Source organism: Typopeltis vanoorti, chromosome 17, assembly GCF_054136105.1.
Source record: "Typopeltis vanoorti isolate ZY-2024b chromosome 17, IOZ_Tvanoo_1.0, whole genome shotgun sequence".
In the NCBI taxonomy this organism is placed as follows: Eukaryota; Metazoa; Arthropoda; class Arachnida; order Uropygi; family Thelyphonidae; genus Typopeltis; species Typopeltis vanoorti.
In genome coordinates this window covers 47,013,826-47,036,812 of record NC_143565.1, presented here as the reverse complement: position 1 = coordinate 47,036,812, position 22,987 = coordinate 47,013,826, and the positions used below count along the sequence as shown (strand labels likewise).

Sequence of the window (22,987 nt, the reverse complement as noted above, 5' to 3'; positions counted from 1 at the left end):
CTTCTGCATTACTTCAACCTTGGTATCACCTCTTGGTCTGGCTCACCTCCCACTGAAGAGACCTCAAGAAAGGTCGAAACCGGTCTAGGTAGTGACCCTTCCCATTATGCATTGCATTATACATGTCTGCAAGGAGATGTGCTTTGCATTATGAGATATTAAGGCAAGTGATGTGAAGTAAGTCTACCTTTGCCACAAGTTGCCTCAGTTCTTAAGATACATCAAGTGCAAAATTTGTTTGCTTACACTTGGATAAAGGATTAAATTAAATACGTGGGTAGTCTGAAAAGTTCTCAGTCTCAACTATAAATGGCAACACTATTGGCAAGATGTTTTTTTTTCGAGTTGGTACATCTGTCATATAAACATCCATGTGAAATTGCAAGTCATTCTACCAAGTAGTTTGTTTCATACAGCAGTCTGAAGCAAAAGTGTTGTCTGTATCCTTTGAAATGGATAAAATTGAGTATCGTGCGGTTATAAAATTCTTTGTAAAAGAACATTTAGCGTCAAAATAAATTCATTTGAAGTTCATAAAAGTTTATGGGCACTCTTCTCCTTCGTTTTCAACAATTAAGAAATGGGCTGCCGAGTTTAAATGTGGCCGTATCAGCCTTGAAGATGATCCACGTGAAGGGCGTCCAAAAAGTGTAACAACCGGAAATGATCAATCAAGTGCACAAAATGATATTAGATGACCTGGCGAGTCAAAGTGTGTGAAATTGCTGAGACTATAGGCATTTCAAAAGAACGTGTAGTGTACATTTTGCATTAAGAATTGCAAATGAAAAAACTTTGCGCAAGATGAGTGAAAATCTCTGAACAGTGCTTGGAATGTTTTAACAAGAATAAAACTGATTTTGTGCGTGAATCCAAGTCTCTTCTATTAATATAGAAGAGACTTGGATTCACCATTACACACCAGAATGCAAACAGCAGTCAAAACAATGGACTGAAGCCTATTGTTCAGCGCCAAAGAAGACAAAGTCGGTTCCATCAGCAGGAAAGGTCATGGCATCGGTGTTTTGGGATGTTTATTAATTATCTTGAAGAGGGTAAAAGAATAACTGGGGAATATCATTCTGTTCTTTTAACCAGACTAGATGAAAAAAATTCGTGAGAAAAGACCCAGTTTGCAGAAGAAAAAAATCATCTTACATCAGGACAATGCACCTGCCCACAAAGGTGTTTTGGCAATGGGAAAATTAAGGGATCTGCACTGTGAATTGTGGAGCATCCACCCTATTACCCAGATTTGGCTCCCTCTGACTTCTATCTCTTCCCAAACCTAAAAATCTTCCTCACTGGTCAGCGTTTTTTTTTTTTTTCAAATCAAGAGGTGATTGCAGCTGTTGATGGGTATTTTGCAGATCTTACTGAGAACTACTACAGGGACAGGATAGTGGTGCTGGAGCATCGCTGGAATAAATGTATTAGTCTTAAGGGAGATTATGTTGAAAAATAAAAATAATTTCGAAATTATAAATTCGTTTTTTCCTTGTTAGTGTGACGACTTTTCAGAAGACACGTATATATAATTTAGTCTAACCAATCAAGTAAATAAACTTCCAACATCTTTCTCTAATCCAGAGTAATTTAATAAAAAGTGTGACACCTTGGCAACTGATTTAGGAAAATATGACTTCTGCATTACTTCAACCTTGGTATCATCTCTGGGTCTGGCTCTCACTAAAGAAACCTCAATAAAGGTCGAAACTGGTCTGGGTACTGACTCTTTCCATAATGCATAGCATTATACATGTCTGCAAGGAGATGTGCTTTGCATTATGGGATACTAAGGCAAGTGATGTGAAGTCAGTCCACTCTTGACACGAGTTGCCCCAGTACTGAAGATACTTCAGGTTCAGGCGCAAACTTTGCTTGCTTACACTTGGATAAAGGATTAAACTAAATATATAATTAAATCTAACCAAGTGATAAAAGTTCCAATGTTCAAACATTTTTCCTGTGCGAGATATATGCAAAACTTTTTAATGTCGTTTTTAATGAAGTAAAATCAGGGGTGTGAGGACAAGTTATATTTGAGTAAATACGGTAAGCATTTCGCCGACAAGTTGACATCCTTCTGCTGCTTCCCCTGTTCATCTGACTTCTATGGTGAGTTACAATGCATAAATATTTTTCTCACTACCATTTTTTTTCAAACTGACATCATTAAAATCAACTTAATAATACAATAATCAATTTTACACCAAATAATATTATAAATTTATATATAAATAATTATTTATAAAATATTATAAATAAATATGTATATTATAAATTTATAAATAAATTAATTAAGTGCGATTAATTTTCTATTAATTTTCCCCTGTTAAAAACTGCCTGGCATGTCAGAAAGTCGATTGGTAAATTTTTGGCACGAGCCAACACGTCAGCAACCCGATTTGCAAATTTTTGGCATGCGTGCATAAAAAGGTTCGCCACCACTGCCATAGGTTATATTCTCATAAGCTCTCTGGTAAATTTTTGAGACTTTTTTTAAAGTTTCTTTCTATATTTGGTTATAAAAATATGGCAAGATATCATAATATTCACCATTTTAATTTAATAGATTGCTTTCTTAGTAAGCTGAAACACAGCTAATCATGATTGCCAGTTTGTTTCTGCTTTCAGTGCAAGTTATGTAATTATTGTAAACAAAATATAAACCCTAAATATGTCTGTGAAATGTAAATGTGATGAGAATACATTTATATGTGTAAGCACAATGATAAGAAGAGGCACTTTACAACTATGGAGATTAAAACAGAAATTATTAAATGACAGGACAAAGATAGACACTGTTGGTAGACACTGTACCTGCTTACAAAATGAATGAGCAGGTTGTTAAACTGTTATAAAAGAACAAGTTCTCATTATGCATTACATGAGAAGTTTCAGCCAGTACAATCCATAATCACTTCCAAGAAAAGAGGTATGTTAATAGAAGAAATGGAAAAATGATTAGTAATTTTGAATGAAGACTTGCAACAAATCCCAATAAGACATGCTTATATGAGAGAAAATTCAAGATACTAGTGCATGCTATAAACTGATTTATCACAAAAGCTACAGTAGTACAAACTCTATATACAGTACTGAAAATATAATACTGTTTGTATTATATTTTTTTTATCTACCCTATATATATAAAATGATAAGCCTTTTTATGTCATGTCTGTATGTCACATTTTTGAAATGTTTTGAAACTCAGGGGCTACCCTGAGTGTCGAGTCATCAGAATTCAAGGAGAACCAGCCTACCAGTCCGGAAAGCGCGCGGGGGGAGGGGGGGCACCAGGAGGCATATCCCCTCTAGTTACATATACTTTTATATTTATGTAATCGATAGGATACTGAATAATTTTCTCAAAGTGTTTTCTTTTTATAATCAGATGCTGTTTAATTTTAATATTGTTTGAATGAACATATTTATCAAAGTTGCATTGTGTTTAAGTACTATTCTATTTATGCAGATTTTCTACTTGCATGGAAACCTTCAGAATGAATTAACCACATAAGTTGAGGACTTAGTGTACTTATTTCAGCATTCAATAACATGAATGCTCCTCCATAGTATAGCATAGTTAGGAGGATACCACTGCATTTCCTTTTAGTGGAAAGCTTGAGTTCAAATCTAATCTGGGATGTGATCAACCTTTATAAAGACTTTTCATTTGAAGGTGAGTTAGCTAGATCTCATATGGAGGTGGCAGGGTTTTTCTTCTTGGAAACTCAGGTTTTTCATCTTGCAAAACAGACAGGCATATATTAGTCTTCAGTGTTAGGGAGGGGTAAAAAAGTGAACCAGAAGCTGAGTATGCAGAATAATTACTGTGGTCAAACCGATACAAGTAACATGAGATCCACCATGCCATGCCATGTATAGGTTGGCTTGTGTGTTATTATTATTATTAGTAGTAGCAGCAGCAGTAGTAGTATTATCCCAAGACCCCATAGAATCACAGACTCCTCCAGGAGATCCCATGTCATACACACAGCTCATTATACTGCACCTTAAATACATTCAGATTCCCTGCAGACACCACACTCTCAGGTAATGCATTCCAATCATTCACAACTCTCCATGCAAAAAAACCTGCTTTTCACTCCCCTGCTCACTTCCTCCTTATATGGCTTCCAGGGATGATCTGTTGTTCTCCCCAGTCTTCCACCATTTTATGAAAAACCTCTTCAGCATTAATCATCTATCATATCACCCCCTCTTTCTCCTATCCCATCATGTTCAACATTCCAGAGATCAAATTATTTTGGTAAATCACTTCTGGACCCTCTTCATCCTTTTGAAACTAGTTGACCAAATCTGTGCACAGTAGTCCATATGTGGCCTAATCACAGCCTTTTACAATGGAACCAGAATTTCCTGACTTTTACAAGTGAGTGTCCTCCACATTCTTACACCTGATATCTTAGGAATATAATATTCTCAGCCATCATGGTGTAACATGAAGAATAAATATCATAAATTAAAACCCCTACATAAAAAAATGAATTATTTAATGGAAAATTTCTTGCATCCAGTAATATGTATAAAACATAAGGGTTGTTGTTAAAGTAGCTGATAAAGGAAGGAATGTATTAATATTGTAATATGAATTAAAATAAGGAATTCTAACTAAATAAGTAGCTAACAAAGGAAAGTATAGATTAATATTGTAATACGATTAAAAATGAGAGAGTTAAGTAAATAAGTAGAAATGGGTGAGTCATAAAATACGTTATGTGAGAGATTAAGTTATTAAGTAGAATTCGTAGAAAAAGTTTGAAAGGGGATTAAGTCAGGCTAGCACAAGAAAAGCAAAGCTATCGCTTAGGGCCGATCCCTGGATTGAAACATTGAGAACGGGCTTGCTGATCAAATGACGTTTGGCGAGAAAACGCCACCCTAATTGATCGATGATTAAAAAACAAGTAGAAGGAGGAGAAAGGAAGTAAGAAAAGGTGCTGTTAGGGGAGCAGCTATAAAAGGGTTGGTAACCCCCCAGAGGGGACTCTTTTTTGGATAGTCGCTTTTGGCCTTGGAGTTTGGTTTTGGTTCTGGTGGAGTTTTTTTCCTGATTGGCGACAGGGGTGATATCTCCTCATCACAACACGGAAACGAAAGTGAGCGGGATTTCGATTCCCGTTTTCCCGAGTAGGAAGCAAAGGAAAAATTGCCATAGAGTCCTAGAAAAGGAGGGATCTTCTTCGTTTCGACGCTAGTGATAACTACGCAAAGCAGAAAGCTGTAAAGAGATCGATGTCCTCGTTGCTGATAGTAGAGCAAATATATGTGTGTTAAAGTATTCCAGAGTTACGAGAAGTTATACCAGAGGTTCGTTTGGAAAAGAATAAAGGCCCATATGAAGAGCTCAAGAAAGGTACTGTAAATCATAACCTATGTTAGCTAGAAATTTGTCTGTGAAAAGTATCGTGATTCCAATACAGAACTGTTGAAGTTATACTAGGACTTTAGTATATGATAGAATGTGTTATGTGTAGATTGACTAGTGGTAAAGATTTGTGAATGATTAAGAGTCCTAAGGTATTTTTGCATGTCTGTTATATTGCACAAGATATTTAAATGACATAATTGTGTGTTAGCGCAAATAACGGTGTAACGGAATAGTGTGAATTAAGTGATTATGTATCCTAAGAATTGAATGCCTAATGTAATGTATAAAATAATTGAAATGTCACAAGTATGTGTTAGCAGTGAATGATTTGTTAATCTACTTCAGTATGAATAATCAGATAGTGTGAATTGATCTAATTTGTTCACATCAGGTGAATTTATGAATTAATGTGTATGGCGGCATAATCACAAATAGCCATATTGCTTGTAATGATTTAATGTTAGTTCATAAGTATTTTAGTTTAGTATTTGAATTGTACCATGTTTAGAAACTTAATAAACCTTTTGTTCAATGATAAAAGAGTTGTCTGATGTTGCTAATCCAATGCACCGCTTAAAATCATCGTATCTAATCACGCGGGAAAATTTAATGTTGAGGAAAGAGATTAAGAGTCACGACTGCAATAATATTTAAATACTAAGAAATATATTCGAGATTGACTTTCTCCCTATTCATGACAACATAAATGGTGCAGTTGATAACCACTTGAAAATAATGTACTTAGTCACGCGGAAAATTTAAGTTGAGAATCGAGTTAAGTGTCACGACTGCAATAATTACACTTTCAGATATATTTGAGTTCTTTCTCCTTGTTTATGTATTAAATATCCTAAACTAAATATCCCAAAAGGCGCAGTATAAATACAAATATTAGGGGTACTACTGGGAGCAATAACTTAGATATTGGTCTAAATGTTGGTAAAATCTCGGGCATAGAAATTAGAAGAATATAGATAAAAGGAATTTGTAAGATTAGAGTAGAAATCGTAAATTGGGACACAACAACATCATTCCCATAATTTGTTGTGTTGTCTCACAATTTTGGCAATATACCCACTGAATTTCCAATTCTTATCCACCATCACCACAAGATCTTTAATTTCCTCTACCTCCAGCAATATATCCCCACCAAGAGTAAATTCTACATCCCATCTTTGTTTTCCAAATTTTTAAAACTTGACATTTTGCAACATTGAACTAGCATCTCTCACTCATGTGCCCATTCACTCAGTCTACTCAAGTCTTCTTGCCAGGCCACAACATCTGCTCTAATCCTCATAGCTTTTCCCAACTTTGCATCATCTGCGAAGAACTGTATATTATTATTAAGAGAGACCTCCAAGGATTCAGGGGCTCATTCATTCAACATTCAACGGTAATCCATTTCAATCATGCACCACTCTATGACAGAAAAATCTAGCCCTCACCCCTTCTTAACAGCATTCATTCTCAGCTTCCAAGGATGCCCTCTTGTCCTTTCCCCACCTCCATAAAATAAAAAATTCCATCAACTGAAATCTTGTATGACCCTTTCAGAAGTTTGTAAGTCTCAATCATATCACTCCCCCTCTTTCTCCTGTTTGCTAGTGTCTGCAGTCTACAAATTCTCAGTCTGCCTTCATAATCAGTATTCCACATTCCCAATATCATTTTTAACACTCTCCTCTGCACTCTCTCCACTGTATCAGAATCACAACGGAAACCAAGAAACCAGACTTATGCACAGTAGGTCCAAGTGAGGTCTTATCAAGGCCTTATAAAAAGGAAATATGATGTGCCTATAGGTCTTTGACCTCTTGTGTTTATGGGATCATTAAAAAAAAATCATACAGAGCAATACATAGTCTATAAGTTTCATGTCAGCAAGAAAATCAGGTCTTCAAGGATGTATACTATGATGGTAATACTGGTATTTTGACCATACAAACTATAGGAGAGAATAAATTACTACTATTTGGTTTTTTTTTTTTTTTCAAATTTATTTTGATTTTATCCCATTCTATCATACGGTTAGTCTTAGCAAAATGAAAGGTTAACCCTGATTTGTCTTCTCTATTATTATTGATGTGTCCTATTTGCTCCTTCTTCCTGATTTCAAAACTTCTTGAAATCTGGCCAATATAGTTCAAGCCACATGAGCAGGGGATGTTATAAACTCCGGCATATTTAAAAAAATGGATGACTGTGTTTTGGAGATTGTAAAAATTGGCAAATGGTCTGTGCAGGTTTAAAAGCTACTCGTTTGAAATGTGGCTTGAGGAGTCTGGTAATCTTATTAGAAATTGTCCTTACAAGCGGAATTCCAATGGTAGAATTATAATGTATATCTTCAGGTTGTCTTTGTAGGGGGGGGTCACAGAAAAGTATCTTGTGGATCAATTTCTTAGGATAACCATTCTTTGTAAGGTCATTTGATATCCGGGAAAGTTTAGCTTCGAAGTCTTTATCATCTATGTAATGAGAGAGAGGCCCTATTTTTTAGCATGTGTACAAGGCTGAGTTTCTGTGAGGTGCAAGTATCTACCCGTATTGGTGGGTTTGTGATAAACTGTAAGGTTGATACGTCCATCGATTGATTTCTTGATTAAAATGTCCAGAAATGGTAATTGGTTATCTTTCTCAAGCTCTAGAGTGAATTTAATTTTTTGATGCAAAGAGTTAATCTTGTTTAGAAAATCGAGCAAATCGTTTTCCGTATTTTTCCAAACAATAAAGATATCATCAACGTATCTCCACCAAACTGTGGTTTTAGGGTCTGGTCGAGATAAAATTTTTTCTATTACCCCCGATCTAATTCCTAAAGTAGACATATTATGCAATGTAGAAAAGCCTGTTTTGTCGCTACCAAAGTCCATAGCTAATGATCTCAGACTTAAATAAGCAGGATCATTCTCTCTTCTTCAAGAGCTCCCCATCAAAACATCACTCTTCCAGAGGAAAAAAGCCATGTTTAGGTTAAAGAAAGATAAAGATATCATCATATTAAAAATTAATTCGCCTACCTATTTGTTATCAAAATATCTTGCAGTTATATAATAGTTATATAATTCTGATACTTATATCTGATACTTGAGGTAGCAAAAGAGAAGAGTGAGAGAGTTAGGATGGTGAGTCTGTTGCCATCGTATGACAGTGAAGAGTATAGAAGGAGGGTCAAAATTGCTAATGACTTTATGCAGGAGGAGTGGTGTGGAATTTGTGGAATGAGTTTGATGGGCGAAAGGATTTATGTAAGATGGATGGTTTACATTTGAATCGATTTGGTGTACGGAGACTTGAAAAGGTGTTGTTGAATGAAGTGGAAGTGGATGTGCAGAATCAGGGAAACTACATTTATTAAGGGGGGGGGGAGTAGATATGCAGACTTTAGGGAGACAGTTGAGTTTATGAATGTGTGTAATATGCCCGAGCGAGTACAAATGACATCAAATCAGAATGGGATAGTTAGTATAAGGCATCAAAATAGGTATGGGACAAATGGGCTTCTGCAATTCATGTATACTAATGCCAGAAGTATTAGGAACAAGAAGGAAGAATTTTTGGCCTTGGTTGGCACTTCCAGGCCACAGGTTATTGGCATTAGTGAAACATTGCTGACAGAAGATTATAGAGCCAGTGGGATTGAATGTGAGGGGTATGATGTGTTCAGGAGTGACAAAGAGAATAAAATAGGGGAGCAGTGTTATTGATGATAGCTGATGAGCTACAGCCAAGGAGAATAGAAGTGGAACTGCAGGATAAAGAAAAGAGCACATTTGAGGCTATTTGGTGTGAGATTGAGACTAGCAGGACAAAATATACAGTTGGGTGCTGCTATAGACCAGGTGATGGAATAGATGGTGGAGATAGTATGCATAAGCAAATAGAAGAAATGAGTGGAATGAGGGTAATTATTATGGCAGATTTCAACTATGGTAACATTGATTGGAAAGAGGAGAGGACACATGGGAGGGAGGAATTAGATTTTTTGCAGTTATTAAGGGATAATTATCTAACTCTCTTGTGATTACATGCGACAGCATGTAATGGAAAATACTAGGGGTTAGAGAGTGCTTGACCTAGTAATTGCATCTGAGAATTTGGCTGTAACGAATATGACCACGTTGCCACCAATTGGTGAGAGTGATCATAGGGTCTTGACTTGGGAGGTAGCTAAAGGTGTGGAATTTGCAATTAAGACAGGGTACATGTGGAATTATCGGGCTGGTAAGTATGACAAGCTCTGGAGTTTGATTGGTTCAGTCCCATGGCATGTAAAACTGCAAGGGCTGGATGTTGATAGTACATGGGAGGCAGTTAAGAAGTGTTTGCATGAGGCAGTGGCTGACTGTATACCTAGAGTCTGAATAATAAATCAAGTAGGGGTTAAATGGATGAATAACACCATTAAGCTTGAGCTGCAAAAAAAGAAACAACTGTGGAGGGAATTTAAGGATAAAGGTGACCGGCAGACATATGAACACTATGAAGCACAGGCCAGAAGGGTAACGAGTGTGGTAAGAAAAGCAAAAGCGGATTATGAAAGAACATTAGCCATGCAGGCTAAAAGAGCATCCCAAACAGTTTTTTCAATATGTTGCAAGTAAAAGAAAAAATGGATATGGCAGAATGATTTTAAAGAATGCCGATGGTAGGGAGGTAACTGAATCAGTTGATATAGTTGAATTACTGAGCGAGTACTTTGCAAGAGTATAGAATCCAGGTGGTGACATTGCAGGAATGAATGAACCAATAGCTTATACGGGAATTGTGGTGAATGAAGTGAAGGTGAATAGTCTATTACAAAACCTCAATGTCAATACATCTGTGAGATCGGATGGTATACCAGCTCGTGTCGTACGTGAAGCGGCTAAAGAATTGTCAGTGCCCTTGACCATTTTGTTTAATTTGAGCCTCGGGTCTGGGTCAGTCCCAAGGGGGTGGAAAGAGGGGAAAATAGTTCCACTGCATAAAGGAGGTTCCAAGACTGCTGTTGTAAATTACCGACCGATCAGCATATCAGGAATCGTTGTCAAGGTCTTGGAGAAAATAGTCAAGATAAAAATACAGGATTGGATAGATGAAAATGGGATACTGTATGGGGGACAGCATGGTTTTGTGAAGGTTAGATCATGCCTCATTAACATGCCCACATTTTATAACACAGTGACGGCTGAACTGGATAAGGGTAATGGGTTTACAGTGATTCTACTGGACCTTGCTAAGGCCTTTGACAGGATACCACATGGAATTGTAATCAGTAAACTGCAGCATATGGGGATGGATATAGGGTTGGTGAGATGGATAGGAGGGTGATTGATGGAGAGATATCAGAAAGTGGTTTATTCAGGAGTAGAGTCCAAAAGACGGCCTGTGACTAGTGGTGTGCCACAGGGTTCTGTTCTTGGACCACTACTTTTCAATTTGTTCATTAACGATATAGGAAAGGATCTGAGAGGAAGTGTTCATTTGTTTGCTGATGCAAAGTTGGGTAGAGCAATAGTGAGTGCACAGGATGTAAACATTTTGCAAGATGATTTGGATAGTTTGGAGGACTGGGCTAAGGAAAATGGATGTCGATTTAATGTGGCAAAATGTAAGGTTATACATTTTGGGGTGAAAAGATTAGCAGCAGTATATCACATTGGTGGAACCGTACTTCAGGAGATTGACGAGGCCATGGATTTGGGAGTGTTGGTGGATAGGGAGATGAAGTTTAGGGGACACATCGCAAAAGCAGCTAAATCAGCTCATCAAATCACTTGGTTGCTGAAAAATACTTTAACAAGCAGAGACAAACAGGTTATTGTTCCTCTGTATCACGCCTTGATAAAACCCCATGTAGACTACTGTGCCCAGATTTGGGTGCCAGGGTTTCTTCTTGATGGGGAGGAGGTGGAGAGGATCCAGAGACGAGTGACCAAGATGATAGCAATGTCTATGGAATGAACCTTATGAGAACAGGTTGAAAATTTATGGGCAGCAGAAATTGGTTAGGAGGTGGAAAAGGGGTAATATGATTGAGACATTCAAATTACTGAAGGGTTTCTATAAGATTAATTCAGAAGATATTTTTGAGAATAGGGCTGGTTGTGGGAGGACTAGGGGCCATACATGGAAGCTGGGCAAGGGTGTTAGAGCTAGGTTTTTTTTACTTGGAGAGTGGTGAATGAGTGGAATAAGTTGCCAGTCTGTTGTAGGTGCAGTGACTGTGAATGAGTTCAAGGCGAGGTATGATAGATACTGAATGTCGAATAGTTGTTCTTGCCATGATGTTAGGGCCTCCCGCGATGAGTCTAAGGACTCCTTGGAGTTGCCCATAATAATAATCATAATGCCGGCCTGGTTGGCCGTGTGGTTAGCGTACCCGCTCTCCAGCCAAAAGGCTGCGGGTTCAAATCCTGCCATGGGCATGGATGTCTGTGAAAGCACTAGTGGTGGTAGTCAGCAGTAGTTGGTGTTGTTGATGTTAGATGATGAAGGTTGGTGGAGTAGTGAAACAGAGAGTTGTAAAGTTGATGCCTTCTCTCAATGAGTCTTTGGACTCCCTGGAGGTGTGATATAATAATAATACAAAATTCACAACATTTCGGGGAGAAATTAAAAAACATCTCGATCTCCAATACAGATCTTCTGGCAAGCCTGGATGTTACATCTTTATTCACCAACATTCCAGTGGAAGAAGTGATCGATATTTTAGGAAGCTTATTCCCTCAAGACATCACTTCTTTGTTCCATCATTGTTTAACATCTAACTTTTTCCTATGGAACAAAACTATTTATCAGCAGTTAACAGGTCTTGCAATGGTAAACCCTCTTTCATCACCCTGTGTGGATCTCTTTGTGGAGAAATTTAAAAGTATAATTTTATCTCAACTAGACCCTAAACCCACAGTTTGGTGGAGATACGTTGATGATATTTTTATTGTTTGGAAAAATACGGAAAACGATTTGCTCGATTTTCTAAGCAAGATTAACTCTTTGCATCAAAAAATTAAATTGACTCAAGAGCCTGAAAAAGATAACCAATTACCAATTCTGGACATTTTAATCAAGAAATCAATAGATGGACGTATCAACTTTACAGTTTATCGCAAACCCACCGATACAGGTAGATACTTGCACTTCACTTCTTCATGCCATATTTCTCAGACACTCAGCATTGTACACATGCTAAAAAATAGAGCCTCTCTCATTATGACAGATGATAAAGACTTCCAAGCTGAACTTTCCCTGATATCAAATGACCTTACAAAGAATGGTTATCCTAAGAAATTGATCCACAAGATACTTTTCTGTGACCCCCCCCCCCACACACACAAAGACAACCTGAAGATATATATTATAATTCTACCATTGGGATTCTGTTTATAGGGACAATTTCTAATAAGATTGCCAGACTCCTCAAGCCACATTTCAAGCGAGTAGCTTTTAAACCTGCACAGACCATTTGCCAATTTTTACAATCTCCAAAACACAGGCATCCATTTTTTTAAATATGCCGGAGTTTACAACATCCCTGCTCGTGCGGCTTGAACTATATTGGCCAGACTTCAAGAAGTTTTGAAATCAGGAAGAAGGAGCACATAGGAGACGTCAGTTATAATAGAGAAAACAAATCGGGGTTAGCCTTTCATTTTGCTAGGACTAACCATATGATAGAATGGGATAAAAGCTCAATGACCTACTTAGAGGAGGACTTCCGCTCCCGAATTATAAAAGAAGCCACAACGATTCTCTGCTCAGAACAAAACCTTAATTGAAACCTAGGACTGATTCTGCCCGAGATCTGGAAGACCTTTATTAGATCTTTCAACATGCCAGAACTGAATTTTGTCGCTAACTACAAATTGTTTCTACACAACAACTAGCAGATCATACGCGTTCTTCTGCTTTTATAAAAATTGCAATTGTATTTAATGTAATTTATGTATTTTATGGTTTTAGTGTTAACAGAGTTTAGCATTTAAGTGTTCTTACTGTTTTTATACATCTTTTACCCTGATGAAGCCAACAACCATAGTCTGTGAAACTAGTTGGTATAACTTTTTTTAAAATAAATTTGACGAAAAAAAAACAAATAGTAGTCATTTATTCTCTCCGATGTATACTATATTCACTATTGTTCATCATCTGCACTCAACACACATCACTGGTATATCTGTAGGTTCCTCAGCCTCTCCTGTATGGGATCAATATACATAGTCCATCAAAAAAAAATGTATATGCACACTTTAACAGATGTCATCTATGGACTTTTTTCGAAGTTGGATTGAATTACGGTAGTATGATGTTCTCACATGAATACTAGCATCAGCACGTGACCAGTAGGACAGTCAAACAAAATGGCCAAGGCAAGATTGTCGTTTGAGGAACACAAGACCATTTTAAAGTAGTATTTAAAATTTGAGAATATTGTTGAAGTTCAACGACAATGGAGGCATGAGTGTGCAACACAACCTCCAACATGCCTGACAATTGCACGTGTTCATGATAAGTTTGAGACCCATAGTACTGTGTGTGATGTGCAGAAGGGAAGATCCGGGAGGCCTCACGCAGCAACAAGTCCTGCTTCCTTGGCTATGGTGTTGAAACAGTTTACACGTGAGACAGGAGTTAGCAGTGCAAGCATACAGCACATTCTTAAAGCAGCTAAATGGAAAGTTTACATCCCAAGATTTTTACATGCAATAAATGAAGACGATCCTGATCAAAGAATGGAGTATAATGAGTGATTTCAACACATGGGAAATGAACATCAGGAGTTTTTGAGGAAGTTGGTTTTGTCTGATGAAGCACAATTTAAGCTTAATAGAACAGTGAATCAGCATAATTGTGTTTACTGGGCTCCAGTAAATCCGGGTGTTCATGTGGACAGGAAAGTCAGTTTACAATGTCTGGTGTGGATTATCATCTAGGGCAGGGGTGGGGAACCTTTGCATAGCATGTCTAGGTACACTTGACCAGTAACAGTACCTTCAAAGATGATTGGTCCTGTTAAACCCCTAGATGTTTAATAGGACCATTCATCTTTGAAGGTATACTGTTACTGGTCAAGTGTACCTAGAAATGCTACGCACATCCATTTTACTTACCATTCATGCACTTTATAGGAATGATCAATTTATCTTCCAACAAGATGGCGCACCACCACTGAGACGTGAGAGCTTACCTTGATGAGAGTTTGCAGGGACACTGAATTGGACAAAGAGGTGCAGTCGAGTTCCCACCACGTTCTCCTGATTTAACACCCTTGGACTTATACCTATGGGGATGATAAAGGATGTAGTGTTTCGTAGAAAACCAGCTACACTGGTGGGTCTTCAGAAAGAAATTGAAATGGCATGCACAGCAATCCCACTTGATAACTTTGGCCAAAGTTGCCCAAGCAGTAGTTTACCATAATAATTAGTGTCTGGACTCTAATGATAACCACTTTGAGCACCTCATGTAATTGTAGAAGTCAAAGGCAACTTGTATATTCATCCCTTGATGTCTGTATAAATTTAGTATTACAATTTTTATACAGGTTTTTCTTTTGCTGAAGTGTGTATACATTTTTTTGATGTACTCTGTGTATATATATATAAACGTATCTTTTCTTAATCAGTACTCCTTCCAGGTATACTGCTGAGGTAACCTTCCCTATTGGTAATTCATTTTCATTCATCTTCAAGGCCCACCTTTCCTAACTGGGTTGTGGGGACAGCAGCTGCAAGAGGAACTTCCAATGGTCACGATCCTCCGCCACCAAACTCAGGTGTTCTGGTGGGACTCCCAAACGTGTCCACCTAAGGTTTTGGATATAATCTATCCAGCAAGTCCTTGGCCTTCCACGTGGCCTCCCACCCTCTGGCTTGGCAAAGAGGGCCAGCTGGGGTTGGGGGGGAGCCTCTCTTGTGGCATTCTGACCAAGTGCCCATACCAACTGTGATCTCTCAACATGGAGAAGCAACGGTTGAGTATCGAGTCTTTCCCAAATTGCAGATCTTCTGACTCTATCGAGTCTTGTCAGCCCTGCAACTCCTCGAAGGAACCTCATTTCAGCCATTTGGATTCGTGTTCACATTCTTTCGGTCATTACCCAACTCTCATGACCATAGGTGAGGATGGGGACATAGACTGTATTGAAGACAGCCAGCTTTGCCTTCTGGCTTAACTCCTGCTTCAATACTACTGAACAGCCAAGCTCCTGCAATATTGCGCTTTCCATCACTTGTGAATATGGACCCAGACTTCTCCACCTGCCTCAGTGAGACTCCACTCACATGTAGAGTGTACTGGGATGGTTGTCTTGAGACCACAAATGTTTCTGTTTTGGCCACACTGATCTTCATTCTGGCTTCTGCCAGAATGAAGATCAGTGTGGCCAAACTTTGTGCACTGATTCAGACTTTGTGCTGTTTATCCTGACACAAAACTCTGTGAATTCATGCAGGGACTTCATGGCAGCTAATAGTTGGCCATCCACTCCATACTCCTGTACTACTTGCCAAGGCTTATCCCAAGGAACCTGGTCATATGCCTTCTCCAAGTCCAAAAAACATGTTTAGACATTCTTGGCATATTCCCAAGATTTCTTGAAGACTTGCCTTAAAGTGAAGATTTAGTCAGTTGTGCTTCTACCAGGACAAAAGCCACATTGTTCATCCTGGAACTTTGACTCAACTGTGCTCCTGCACCTTCTTTCCAAGCACCTAGCATATACTTTCCCAGGCAGGCTGAGCAGAGAGATGCCATGATAGTTGCTGCAATCTCTCTGGTCTCCCTTCTTGAAGACTGGTATTATTATGCCTGCCTGCCATTGCTTTGGTGCTTGCCCAGATATCCAAGCAGCCTGACACACTCGAGTCAGCCAAAGAATGCCATCTAGATTTAAGGCTTTTAGCATTTCAGGTCGAATTTCATCATCACCAGCAGCCTTGCCCGATTTTAGCAATTTTATTACTAAATGGACCTCTTCTGCTGTGAGACTAGTCATCGCCCCTATCTGCACCTCTTGGATGTCCACAACTGCTGGACCACAAGAGGCCTTAATTGCCCTTGCTGTGCACGATTTCCTCCCTTGAAGGCGGCAGATGGTCTGCCAGAATACTTTGTTTGTATTTGCATAAGTTGAGTCTAATCTTTCTGCAAGGGATTCCCAAGCCGTCTGTTGATCTTAATTACCTATTGGTAATTAAGATCATAATCTCATATAAGTTTCTTCTCTCTAGCAGTGAGCTCCCCCCCCCCCCACCCAAAAGCCATTCACAATTTCATATCCTTGACACTACAATACTGCCAACTTTGAAGATCTCTGAAACTCTTAGTCCTGCTTTCTGTGGTTAGACTACTTTTTCTGTTTTGCAGATACTTGTAACCACATGCCAGCAGTTATCCATGTTGAAAGGAGAATGTTCATTCTCCTACTCCATTCAAAATTCCTTCCCATTATCCAAGTTGTGGCACTAAAAAAAAAAAAAAACAGCTTATCATATAAGTGGCTTGAGACAAATATTTCAGCTTCATACTGCAAAGCAATCATTAACATTGCTAAGTCTGAACTTTGAAAGAGCTAAATGTAGAAAACTCGCTACCTGTGCCATTGACAGTCAAAGAAAACAACAAACAAAGCAGAAAAGAGGCTGAAGGTCTGGAAGCTAAGAGAAAAAAATAAGAGTAAATTCAAAGAAAGGGTTATGGAAGAGAGAGTAGCATCTCAGGGAAATGACAGTGTAGAAAGCGCTTGTAATCAAATGAAGATCTTAGGTAAAGCTGCAGAGGAAGTGTGTGGAAGAACGAGAGGATTAATTACCTATTGGTAATTAATCCTCTCGTTCTTTTTTTTCTCTATCCATTCAGACCTGAAAAGGATAGAGAAACTTAGTGGTGGAATGAAAAAGTCTAAGAGGCAATCAAAAAGAAAAAGGAAGCATTATGTGCAGAGATAGAAAAGGAAAATGGAGAGAAAGTAATATATAGAATAGCAAAGCAGAAAAGCAATGGCACAAAGGATTTCAAAAAAAAAAAACACCATAATAAAAAATGGAAATGGAGTCATATTAGTAGATAAAAAGAAAGTTAAGGACAGATGGAAAGAATAGTTTGCAGAGTTGTTAAATATAGAAAATGAGAGGAAGATGCTGGAGGAGCAGGGAAGCATACAGGCCCAGAGATGGAAGTTACAAAGGAAGAGGTAATAGAAGCAGTAAAAAAAAAATGAAAAACAACAAAGCACCTGGATCATCAAAACTAGTAATAGAAATTATAAAAGCAGTAGGGGAAGAAGGAGTAGACTGGACCCATGAACAATTTAATAAAATGTGGAGAGAAGAAAAGATACTGGAGGACTGAAAACAGGATCTTTGTAGTACCTATTTACAAACAAAAAGGTGACATACTAAACTGTAGAAACTATGGAGGAATAAAATGTACAGAACACTTACTAAAGACATTCGAAAGAATGGTGAGATTGAGAAAAATAGTGAATATTAACCAGATACAGTGTGGTTTCATGAAAGAGAAAGGAAAAACCGATGCAATCTATATGATGAGACAACTACAAGAAAAGTATCTCGAGAAAAATAAAAGGCTTATCCATATACAGTATTTGTAAACCTGGAAAAGGCATATGGCAGAATACCAAGGGACTTCAAAAGGAAAGGTGTAACAGAAAAATTAGTGAGATTATAAAAGCAATGTATGAAAAAACCGAGATGGAAAATGAGCATTGGAACAACAGAATTTTTCAACATCAAAACAGACATGCATCAAGGGTCAGCACTGAGCCCATTTCTATTTGTGATTATTTTAGATGCACTCAGTGAAGGAGTAGCCAAACATACGTCATGTAATATATTATTTGTAGATGACTTGGCTGTCCCAGGTGAAACTATAGAAAAGGCCCTAAAGAGTTTCATAGAGTGGCCAAATACCTTGGAGGATGCAGGTCTAAAGATAAATAGTAAGAAAGCTGAAGTAATGGTTAGTGAGAGGGAAGGATATGAAGAAATTAGTATAAAGGATTGAGAAGGTGGTATCTTGAAAGAAGTTGACCATTTTAGGTATCCAATATCAACCATAGAGAGGGGAGACACATGTAACTTGGCAGTCAGAGAAAGAATTAGGGCAGGTGGAAGGAGATGTCAGGAGTGATATGCATTAAAAATGCACCAAAAATAGTTAAAACAAGTACACTCGGATCTCTTTTTATGTGGATTTGAAGTTATGCGGTGCACGCCCACAGATACGAGACCTTTCGACACTTCTGCACATGTTAACAGAAGGAGAATCCATTCCGATAATAGGGTAATCTGGCGTTTCCCAAACTTTTCCTACAACGGAAACACTTCACAAATCCTGAAATTTTCATGGAACACCTTGATTATTTTGTAATGTATTCATTAATAATTAATTGTTAATTTAGCTTATTTTTTATTATTAATTAATAATTGATCATTAATTAATAATTAATTAATTTTGGCCCAATGGAGAAAAAGAAAGCACCAAAGAAAAGCAATTTATTTGGAAATGAAAATTGCAATTTTAGATTGTTTAGCAAAAGGAGAGGATCTACAGTGATTGGTAAACATTTTAATTAGGCGAATCTGCTATAAGAGCGATTAAAAAGAATGAAGTCACAATAAGAAAATCTGTCATTTCTGGCACAAAACTAAGTACCAAATTATCATTATACTCAAGAGGTGCTTTATTAGAAAACACGGAACACGCGCTCGTAATTTGGATTGAAGAATTAACTCAAAGAAGAATTCTTATAAGTGTTTATTTAATTAAACAAAAAGCTCTTTGGTTTTATGAACTGATGAAGCAATCGGAGCCGTCTACTTCGGCTTCCCAGGCTGGTAAAGAATTTTCGGCTAGCAAAGGATGGTTAACTTGGTTTTTAAAAAGGAATGCACTTCATAACGTGAAGATTACAGGCGAGGTTGTAGCAGCAGATGAAGAAGCAGCCAAAAATTTTCAAGAGAAGTTAGCCAAAATTATTCAAGATGGTGGATATTGTCCCGATCAAGTGCTATAAGAGCTGACGAAATGCTGACGAAACAGGATTGTTTTGAAAGAAAATGCCTAGTCGAACTTACATCGCAAAGTCTGGGAAAAAAAGCAAGTGGGTTTAAAGCAAGCAAAGGTCGAGTAACGTTTTTAAAGTTTTATTAATTATTGACAATGATCAAGGCATAATTGCTACTTTTAAAATATATTACATTAAGCACACTTTTCATTTTATATTGGATAAACTAGAAAATGAATCATTAACAGTAACTGACATTTGGAAAAAATTTTCTATTTTGGACTGCTTAAATCATGTTGTATCTTCTATCGCTACCACAAACTTTAAATGCTTACTAGAAAGCAGCTTGGTCTGGATGTATTGCAAACAGTGCAACCATGCAAAAATCTACATTATCAGCTGAAATCATTACATTGGTACATGAAATTAGTGGAGAAGTTTTGATACATTTAGCCAGAATGATGTAGACCAGCACTTCCCAAACTGTGGGCCACGGCCCCCTAGGGGGCCGTAGGTTTTGTTGAGGGGGCCGTGATATAATAAAAACAAATTTAAAATGTTTTAAGACTAAGTAGATTTTTTTTATTTTAAAAGAAACGTATTCAGCTTTTATTATTTATTATTTCTTTTTTGTTATTTTTTATATTTTAATGGAAAAATTCACACATCGGTGTTGGTTCACAAACTTTGCTTCCTGCGTATTTCGGCGCTTAATGAATATTAGTAAATATTGCTTATTCATATGTTTCATTTCAAAGCAGTGGTTAATTGTATTTACTTCGAATGCTCTCCAGGGAAGCTCCAAATCTTCCTGTCCCTTTCATCACACGTTCGTAATTAGGGACTGTTGATATTGACATTATATACATATCAAAACTCGTTTTATATTATCACTGTCATCCGAGATAGTTTTCTGTTACCAATAAAAGTTTCGCATATACTTCACACATGAAAAAAAAGCTTAAACAAGTACATGTGGAGAGATAGTAACTCACTTGCATTGGTAAACAACACCCCTCCCTAATAGCTACTATACTGCAGAGGCAATAAAAACAAGTACTTTTATTATGCCAGTGAATAAGGTATGAGGAGTCTGTGTAATATATTTCTCAACAAATAGTGCAATTAGAGACAACTGGGATAAAAACACACTAATTAATGAATCACATTTCCCTTCATACAGAAACTATGCTGTATAGACTGAAACAAAACCATATGTTGCATGGGCAAACACGGTATCTAACTAAAAACTATTGTTATTAATTAGATGTCTGTGTGAGTTCGATTTCCCAAGGCAGCAATAAAATTCAACCAAACGTGTTAAAATTCGTTAAAGTGTTAAAACTAAGTAATATATATATATATAATGAATGTTATGGCAGTTTCACATATGGAATTCGGTTGAAGAGAGTTAGCATTTCAACTCAATTGTCAGCTATGCTTTTACCTTTCGGTTGTGCCATCTTTTGTTAATACTGTACCAATCATATGCACGTTTTAATAACCTACCTTTGCTGTCTGTTTCGCGTTAGGCTTAATTACCGTAAAGGGAGAAAAGTCACAAAACAGAAAAATGTTCCTGGTCCGGGGATTCCCTTATTCAGGTAATATTCACTAATTTCATGTTATCTGTCTGTGGTGTGCCACTATCGGTAAGTGGTGATATTATTTGATCTATTCTACGTAAAAAGTTTAACTCTGAGATGGATAAGTGGCTGATAAAAAATAAAAAAAAAATCCCACGAACAATCAGAAGAAGCAGAAACAGACTCAAAAAAAAAAAAGGACAGTATTTCATATTTTCCAGAACAGCTCACATCGTTTTCAGAACCAAACAGTAAGAGGCAAAAAATGTAATATATGCATTTGATTTTTTCAATATTCACTGTGTATGTTTTGTATTGAATATAAATACAATAAATATTATAATAATATATCTCTCTATTACGATTTTTTTCCGAGGGGGGGCCGTGAAATATTTTAATTTTTGCAAAGGGGGCCCTGACATCCCGAAGTTTGGGAAGCACTGATGTAGACTAATTGCTTGTGGATAATGCCTTAAGTGATAATGATATTATTGGATATCGATTAACTTTAGATATCATCGAAGATCCAGAAAATGATAATGAAGTGGAAGAAAGACCTGTCCTCCTCACTGTAAATATAATTCGAGAAGGTCTTGAACTGTGCAATAAATTGGAAAATCATTTTCTTGTTAATGACACAAATTCTGAACGAGCCTTTAAATTCCAACGTGAGCTGAAGAACTGTATGTCTGGATATTGCGAGCTGTATAAAAAATTAGTGAAATCATCATCGCAAAGTTTAATCACTGATTACATTGTCAGAAGAAAAAAATCAGCACAGAACGAGGGTGAAGCTAATTCTGTTTGTGAAGAACCATTGCCTTTACGATACAAATCTGATGTGCTGACTATCTCTTCTGGTGATGAAAGTGATTTTGCACCAGTTTGCAAACGTTGCCGAATATTGTCTAATAGCGATGATAATTCTGATGACAAAATGTTAAAAAAAAAAATGTTACTGTACTTTTCAATAAAATTAAATGAATAAATCTTTAAAACAAACTTAGGCATTCTTATTTTCCTGAAGCAATGCAATCATTGCTTACCGAAGCAATGCGATCATTGCTTCGGTTTTATGCGTTTTTAGAAAATTATGGAACATATCCCTGATTTTTCAACCTAAGTTAGGCCTTTTTTGTGCAATTTTTTATATGCGGTTTTCTGTGGAACATATCTACCGCATAAAAAGAGACCCAAATGTATATATAAATCAGCCATTAGACCAGTTTTGTTGTATGGAACAGAGACGTAGGCAACAAAGAGAATTCAGAAGCAACAGTTGGAAAGAACAGAGATGAGGATGATAAGATGGATAAATGGAACATCAAGAAAAGAGCATAGGAGGAATGAAAATATAAGGAAGAAGATGGGGGTTAGAAAAATTAGCGACAAAGTGAGAGAAAGTAGGTTGAGGTGCGTTGGTTATGTATGGAGAAGATCAGTAGGCTACCTAATTCAGAGTGTCACAACAATGAAAATGAGGGTAAGAAGAAAAGGAAGACCAAAGAAAAGATAGGAAAATATCAAAAGGGATATGGGAGAAGTTGAAGTGGAAAGGAGGGATGCCCAAGATAGAAATAAATGGAAGAAAATTGTCTCCGAGTGGCAGACCCCATGACTGTCTGAAACTAAAATGCTGAAAAGAAGAAGAAGAAGAAGAATTTACACATTCTCAGATGTTAAGGAGCTAGTTTAACAGTAGTCACTCTGTGTGCTTCTGTGGTGGTTGATAGGAAGGTGTGTGAAAGGGTACAGAAAATTTATAAATCATTATTATAGTTGATGCTCATTACTGATTAAGCATGCTGCAACGGCAAAAACTATTACATTTGTTATGAAAAAATAAGAAATTCTTCAGAATCAAATGCGGCATGCTTTATAAATATAATGAGTGTTACAGTTATTATCTTTTACTTTTGATCTGCTTTTCTTAATTATAACCCTCCCCCCTCAAAAAAAAAAAAAAAAAAAGAAACTTATCTGATCACG

At 37.2% G+C, this 22,987-nt stretch overlaps 1 protein-coding gene across 1 annotated transcript in view; it reads left to right on the top strand.

Moving 5' to 3' along the window:
• The window catches only part of LOC150097366 (kanadaptin), a 221,472-nt gene that overhangs the window by 25,982 nt on the left and 172,503 nt on the right, over positions 1-22,987 (top strand). The gene's annotated exons all lie outside the window — the stretch shown is intronic.